Source organism: Hyla sarda, unplaced genomic scaffold (genome assembly GCF_029499605.1).
Source record: "Hyla sarda isolate aHylSar1 unplaced genomic scaffold, aHylSar1.hap1 scaffold_1414, whole genome shotgun sequence".
NCBI classification, from domain to species: Eukaryota; Metazoa; Chordata; class Amphibia; order Anura; family Hylidae; genus Hyla; species Hyla sarda.
This window is the reverse complement of record NW_026608044.1, coordinates 84,250-92,323: the sequence shown is the minus strand read 5'-3', so window position 1 is coordinate 92,323 and position 8,074 is coordinate 84,250. Positions and strand designations below refer to the sequence as shown.

The 8,074-nt window shown below is 45.5% G+C and overlaps 3 non-coding genes across 3 annotated transcripts; all 3 read left to right on the top strand.

Annotated features, from left to right (window-relative positions):
• Positions 1-1,735: 1,735 nt before the first annotated feature.
• LOC130307019 (U2 spliceosomal RNA) lies at positions 1,736-1,926 on the top strand. The gene has a single exon (XR_008856288.1). It is a non-coding gene; the product is annotated as a U2 spliceosomal RNA (small nuclear RNA).
• Positions 1,927-4,022: 2,096 nt separating this feature from the next.
• On the top strand, positions 4,023-4,213 carry LOC130307018 (U2 spliceosomal RNA). The gene has a single exon (XR_008856287.1). It is a non-coding gene; the product is annotated as a U2 spliceosomal RNA (small nuclear RNA).
• Positions 4,214-6,303: 2,090 nt separating this feature from the next.
• On the top strand, positions 6,304-6,494 carry LOC130307017 (U2 spliceosomal RNA). The gene has a single exon (XR_008856286.1). It is a non-coding gene; the product is annotated as a U2 spliceosomal RNA (small nuclear RNA).
• The last annotated feature ends 1,580 nt before the right edge of the window (positions 6,495-8,074 follow it).

The following is an 8,074-nucleotide window of genomic DNA, read 5'->3' as shown; positions in this document are numbered from 1 at the left end:
AAATCTCATCCCTTCCCAATATCGCGCCACACCCCTACCCCTTAATTCCCTGGTTGAACTTGATGGACATATGTCTTTTTTCGACCGTACTAACTATGTAACTATGTAACATAACATGGGGGGGGGGGTCTCCTGGCTGTTCACACAGGTGTGTCATTGCTGTACATTGACCATGCATTGCTTCTGTGGTATTGCAAAGGCAAAGACAAATGCTTCCAGCCATCCATTGCACTAATGGATTGGTCATCAGCTGGCTGTCTATGTCCCGCATCAATATAGACCAAAGTACAGAGGGTTAGGCTATGCTCACCTACCTGATGCATCAGAAGGTGCGAGGCCCTTGCTAAATTCTGTGCACAGACTTTGAGATCTATGCTTTAGACTGTATCTAAACCTGCTCCAACATGGACTGACATTCTGGCCTACTTTCAGCCGATGCGACTTGTCTGTCGCTGAACAGTCGCTTTTTATGTATTCAGCACCTATGTATAATGTTGTAAAAATGCTCTAGAAGCTAAAGTCGCAGAAATGTCGCACATATTTGGCCTGCAACTTTCTGTGCGACAAATTCAGACAGGAAAAATCAGTATAAATCCTTAGAAAATTATCCCCCAGTGTCTCCATCTGCTGGCGGTATTGAATAAGCATTGCTGCACTGATGGGGTATGCATTAGACGAAAAAAAAGAAGAAAAAGAAGAATAATACGCCCAGAAAAGAGGCGAAAAGGAGAAAAACGTAAAAAAACGTGAAAAAAAAGTAAGAGGAAGAGAAGGGAAAAAAAGGTGGAAATGGGTTTAAAAGTGATTTCGGCGGAGAAATATATATATATATATATATATATATATATATATATATATATACGCGCACACACACACATATATATAAACGTATTCTCCGTTGAGATATTGCAGCCGCTGCTGTGTCCAGGCCCAGGAGCCTTAGCACTGTGCTATGATGTCACTCAATACCACTGACATCACTAGGTGTAAACAACATCTCTCCTTTGCTGTGTATGTGACTATGGAGCTGTTTGGTGATGTCGTCTATTACGGCCTTCATAGAAGCAACAGGAGATTGTTGCATCCATCTAGAACCCTCAGAACTACAGTGCTATGATGTCACTCACTTCCACAGGCCTTGCAGAGTGTAAACAACAACAACCCAGCTTTGTTGTGTATGTAACCATAGGGATTTGTGATGTCACCTAGAACCTTCACAGCAGCGACAGCTTTATGAGGAGCATCAGCACTGCTCTGCCTGAGCAGAACCATCACCGCCATAGGTTGTCAAATAACCCGGATTTAACCCACACAGGTAAGTCCAATGGGGTGCAGGCATGTCCTCTATGCTTACAGCTTCCCGTGGGTGTTGGTTTGATACCGTTTGGGGACAGCCAAGGAGGCATCTGCAGGCAACAAAGGTAGGTGTGTGCTTGTGTGTGTGTTTCCTATGCAGATCCTAAGCCCAGTGTCACATGCAAGTAGGAGGAGTAAGAAGGGTTCCTGGCAAATCCGGGTTATGGATTGCATTTAAAAAGGCCCCGTGGGAGTGCAATGGGCCCCTGTCTTGCTGCTTAGCAATAATGGTATGGGTTTAGGTTCTGCTGTGTGTACTGGTGGTTGACTGCCCCCCAGCCCAGAGTGTGCATGGAAAATTGTCTGGCAGCCTCCCTGACAGCAAGCAGTGATAGTGCCCATGAAGGGGGACCTTGTTGGGCCCGCCCCTTTCACGGTTATCGCTTCTCGGCCTTTTGGCTAAGATCAAGTGTAGTATCTGTTCTTATCAGTTTAATATCTGATACGTCCCCTATCTGGGGACCATATATTAAATGGATTTTTGAGAACGGGGGCCGATTTCGAAGCTTGCTTCCGTCGCCCTATGCATTGACCCGATATGGCAGTATCTTCGGGTACAGTGCACCACCCCCTTACAGGGTTAAAAAGAAAGATTCCTACTTTCATTGCTACCTGCTTGCTGGCTAGCCAGCTAGCCAGCCCTGTGGGCCTTGCTGCTGCTGCTTCTGCAGCCAAAAAACAAAAGGTGGTGCTGCTGCTGCTTCTGCTGCTTCTGCTTCTGCTTGTGTCTGGCCGCTGTTGGAGCGTCCAGGCACAGGACTTCTGCTGCTGCTGACTAAATGGCCTCCTTAATTGGATCATTTGAGTAGCCAGCACACCTGTGCAGGTAGGGCATGACATGATAGGCAGCTGCCTTGATAGCGGGTGGGTGCTGAATGTTCCTAATTGACAAAATAAGATTAATGCTTATGAAGAAATATAAAATCTCATCCCTTCCCCAATATCGCGCCACACCCCTACCCCTTAATTCCCTGGTTGAACTTGATGGACATATGTCTTTTTTCGACCGTACTAACTATGTAACTATGTAACATAACATGGGGGGGGGGGTCTCCTGGCTGTTCACACAGGTGTGTCATTGCTGTACATTGACCATGCATTGCTTCTGTGGTATTGCAAAGGCAAAGACAAATGCTTCCAGCCATCCATTGCACTAATGGATTGGTCATCAGCTGGCTGTCTATGTCCCGCATCAATATAGACCAAAGTACAGAGGGTTAGGCTATGCTATTGTGCACCTACCTGATGCAATCAGAAGGTGCGAGGCCCTTGCTAAATTCTGTGCACAGACTTTGAGATCTATGCTTTAGACTGTATCTAAACCTGCTCCAACATGGACTGACATTCTGGCCTACTTTCAGCCGATGCGACTTGTCTGTCGCTGAACAGTCGCTTTTTATGTATTCAGCACCTATGTATAATGTTGTAAAAATGCTCTAGAAGCTAAAGTCGCAGAAATGTCGCACATATTTGGCCTGCAACTTTCTGTGCGACAAATTCAGACAGGAAAAATCAGTATAAATCCTTAGAAAATTATCCCCCAGTGTCTCCATCTGCTGGCGGTATTGAATAAGCATTGCTGCACTGATGGGGTATGCATTAGACGAAAAAAAAGAAGAAAAAGAAGAATAATACGCCCAGAAAAGAGGCGAAAAGGAGAAAAACGTAAAAAAACGTGAAAAAAAAGTAAGAGGAAGAGAAGGGAAAAAAAGGTGGAAATGGGTTTAAAAGTGATTTCGGCGGAGAAATATATATATATATATATATATATATATATATATATATATATATACGCGCACACACACACATATATATAAACGTATTCTCCGTTGAGATATTGCAGCCGCTGCTGTGTCCAGGCCCAGGAGCCTTAGCACTGTGCTATGATGTCACTCAATACCACTGACATCACTAGGTGTAAACAACATCTCTCCTTTGCTGTGTATGTGACTATGGAGCTGTTTGGTGATGTCGTCTATTACGGCCTTCATAGAAGCAACAGGAGATTGTTGCATCCATCTAGAACCCTCAGAACTACAGTGCTATGATGTCACTCACTTCCACAGGCCTTGCAGAGTGTAAACAACAACAACCCAGCTTTGTTGTGTATGTAACCATAGGGATTTGTGATGTCACCTAGAACCTTCACAGCAGCGACAGCTTTATGAGGAGCATCAGCACTGCTCTGCCTGAGCAGAACCATCACCGCCATAGGTTGTCAAATAACCCGGATTTAACCCACACAGGTAAGTCCAATGGGGTGCAGGCATGTCCTCTATGCTTACAGCTTCCCGTGGGTGTTGGTTTGATACCGTTTGGGGACAGCCAAGGAGGCATCTGCAGGCAACAAAGGTAGGTGTGTGCTTGTGTGTGTGTTTCCTATGCAGATCCTAAGCCCAGTGTCACATGCAAGTAGGAGGAGTAAGAAGGGTTCCTGGCAAATCCGGGTTATGGATTGCATTTAAAAAGGCCCCGTGGGAGTGCAATGGGCCCCTGTCTTGCTGCTTAGCAATAATGGTATGGGTTTAGGTTCTGCTGTGTGTACTGGTGGTTGACTGCCCCCCAGCCCAGAGTGTGCATGGAAAATTGTCTGGCAGCCTCCCTGACAGCAAGCAGTGATAGTGCCCATGAAGGGGACCTTGTTGGGCCCCGCCCCTTTCACGGTTATCGCTTCTCGGCCTTTTGGCTAAGATCAAGTGTAGTATCTGTTCTTATCAGTTTAATATCTGATACGTCCCCTATCTGGGGACCATATATTAAATGGATTTTTGAGAACGGGGGCCGATTTCGAAGCTTGCTTCCGTCGCCCTATGCATTGACCCGATATGGCAGTATCTTCGGGTACAGTGCACCACCCCCTTACAGGGTTAAAAAGAAAGATTCCTACTTTCATTGCTACCTGCTTGCTGGCTAGCCAGCTAGCCAGCCCTGTGGGCCTTGCTGCTGCTGCTTCTGCAGCCAAAAAACAAAAGGTGGTGCTGCTGCTGCTTCTGCTGCTTCTGCTTCTGCTTGTGTCTGGCCGCTGTTGGAGCGTCCAGGCACAGGACTTCTGCTGCTGCTGACTAAATGGCCTCCTTAATTGGATCATTTGAGTAGCCAGCACACCTGTGCAGGTAGGGCATGACATGATAGGCAGCTGCCTTGATAGCGGGTGGGTGCTGAATGTTCCTAATTGACAAAATAAGATTAATGCTTATGAAGAAATATAAAATCTCATCCCTTCCCCAATATCGCGCCACACCCCTACCCCTTAATTCCCTGGTTGAACTTGATGGACATATGTCTTTTTTCGACCGTACTAACTATGTAACTATGTAACATAACATGGGGGGGGGGGTCTCCTGGCTGTTCACACAGGTGTGTCATTGCTGTACATTGACCATGCATTGCTTCTGTGGTATTGCAAAGGCAAAGACAAATGCTTCCAGCCATCCATTGCACTAATGGATTGGTCATCAGCTGGCTGTCTATGTCCCGCATCAATATAGACCAAAGTACAGAGGGTTAGGCTATGCTATTGTGCACCTACCTGATGCATCAGAAGGTGCGAGGGCCCTTGCTAAATTCTGTGCACAGACTTTGAGATCTATGCTTTAGACTGTATCTAAACCTGCTCCAACATGGACTGACATTCTGGCCTACTTTCAGCCGATGCGACTTGTCTGTCGCTGAACAGTCGCTTTTTATGTATTCAGCACCTATGTATAATGTTGTAAAAATGCTCTAGAAGCTAAAGTCGCAGAAATGTCGCACATATTTGGCCTGCAACTTTCTGTGCGACAAATTCAGACAGGAAAAATCAGTATAAATCCTTAGAAAATTATCCCCCAGTGTCTCCATCTGCTGGCGGTATTGAATAAGCATTGCTGCACTGATGGGGTATGCATTAGACGAAAAAAAAGAAGAAAAAGAAGAATAATACGCCCAGAAAAGAGGCGAAAAGGAGAAAAACGTAAAAAAACGTGAAAAAAAGTAAGAGGAAGAGAAGGGAAAAAAAGGTGGAAATGGGTTTAAAAGTGATTTCGGCGGAGAAATATATATATATATATATATATATATATATATATATATACGCGCACACACACACACATATATATAAACGTATTCTCCGTTGAGATATTGCAGCCGCTGCTGTGTCCAGGCCCAGGAGCCTTAGCACTGTGCTATGATGTCACTCAATACCACTGACATCACTAGGTGTAAACAACATCTCTCCTTTGCTGTGTATGTGACTATGGAGCTGTTTGGTGATGTCGTCTATTACGGCCTTCATAGAAGCAACAGGAGATTGTTGCATCCATCTAGAACCCTCAGAACTACAGTGCTATGATGTCACTCACTTCCACAGGCCTTGCAGAGTGTAAACAACAACAACCCAGCTTTGTTGTGTATGTAACCATAGGGATTTGTGATGTCACCTAGAACCTTCACAGCAGCGACAGCTTTATGAGGAGCATCAGCACTGCTCTGCCTGAGCAGAACCATCACCGCCATAGGTTGTCAAATAACCCGGATTTAACCCACACAGGTAAGTCCAATGGGGTGCAGGCATGTCCTCTATGCTTACAGCTTCCCGTGGGTGTTGGTTTGATACCGTTTGGGGACAGCCAAGGAGGCATCTGCAGGCAACAAAGGTAGGTGTGTGCTTGTGTGTGTGTTTCCTATGCAGATCCTAAGCCCAGTGTCACATGCAAGTAGGAGGAGTAAGAAGGGTTCCTGGCAAATCCGGGTTATGGATTGCATTTAAAAAGGCCCCGTGGGAGTGCAATGGGCCCCTGTCTTGCTGCTTAGCAATAATGGTATGGGTTTAGGTTCTGCTGTGTGTACTGGTGGTTGACTGCCCCCCAGCCCAGAGTGTGCATGGAAAATTGTCTGGCAGCCTCCCTGACAGCAAGCAGTGATAGTGCCCATGAAGGGGACCTTGTTGGGCCCGCCCCTTTCACGGTTATCGCTTCTCGGCCTTTTGGCTAAGATCAAGTGTAGTATCTGTTCTTATCAGTTTAATATCTGATACGTCCCCTATCTGGGGACCATATATTAAATGGATTTTTGAGAACGGGGGCCGATTTCGAAGCTTGCTTCCGTCGCCCTATGCATTGACCCGATATGGCAGTATCTTCGGGTACAGTGCACCACCCCCTTACAGGGTTAAAAAGAAAGATTCCTACTTTCATTGCTACCTGCTTGCTGGCTAGCCAGCTAGCCAGCCCTGTGGGCCTTGCTGCTGCTGCTTCTGCAGCCAAAAAACAAAAGGTGGTGCTGCTGCTGCTGCTTCTGCTGCTTCTGCTTCTGCTTGTGTCTGGCCGCTGTTGGAGCGTCCAGGCACAGGACTTCTGCTGCTGCTGACTAAATGGCCTCCTTAATTGGATCATTTGAGTAGCCAGCACACCTGTGCAGGTAGGGCATGACATGATAGGCAGCTGCCTTGATAGCGGGTGGGTGCTGAATGTTCCTAATTGACAAAATAAGATTAATGCTTATGAAGAAATATAAAATCTCATCCCTTCCCCAATATCGCGCCACACCCCTACCCCTTAATTCCCTGGTTGAACTTGATGGACATATGTCTTTTTTCGACCGTACTAACTATGTAACTATGTAACATAACATGGGGGGGGGGTCTCCTGGCTGTTCACACAGGTGTGTCATTGCTGTACATTGACCATGCATTGCTTCTGTGGTATTGCAAAGGCAAAGACAAATGCTTCCAGCCATCCATTGCACTAATGGATTGGTCATCAGCTGGCTGTCTATGTCCCGCATCAATATAGACCAAAGTACAGAGGGTTAGGCTATGCTATTGTGCACCTACCTGATGCATCAGAAGGTGCGAGGCCCTTGCTAAATTCTGTGCACAGACTTTGAGATCTATGCTTTAGACTGTATCTAAACCTGCTCCAACATGGACTGACATTCTGGCCTACTTTCAGCCGATGCGACTTGTCTGTCGCTGAACAGTCGCTTTTTATGTATTCAGCACCTATGTATAATGTTGTAAAAATGCTCTAGAAGCTAAAGTCGCAGAAATGTCGCACATATTTGGCCTGCAACTTTCTGTGCGACAAATTCAGACAGGAAAAATCAGTATAAATCCTTAGAAAATTATCCCCCAGTGTCTCCATCTGCTGGCGGTATTGAATAAGCATTGCTGCACTGATGGGGTATGCATTAGACGAAAAAAAAGAAGAAAAAGAAGAATAATACGCCCAGAAAAGAGGCGAAAAGGAGAAAAACGTAAAAAAACTTGAAAAAAAGTAAGAGGAAGAGAAGGGAAAAAAAGGTGGAAATGGGTTTAAAAGTGATTTCGGCGGAGAAATATATATATATATATATATATATATATATATATATATATATATACGCGCACACACACACATATATATAAACGTATTCTCCGTTGAGATATTGCAGCCGCTGCTGTGTCCAGGCCCAGGAGCCTTAGCACTGTGCTATGATGTCACTCAATACCACTGACATCACTAGGTGTAAACAACATCTCTCCTTTGCTGTGTATGTGACTATGGAGCTGTTTGGTGATGTCGTCTATTACGGCCTTCATAGAAGCAACAGGAGATTGTTGCATCCATCTAGAACCCTCAGAACTACAGTGCTATGATGTCACTCACTTCCACAGGCCTTGCAGAGTGTAAACAACAACAACCCAGCTTTGTTGTGTATGTAACCATAGGGATTTGTGATGTCACCTAGAACCTTCACA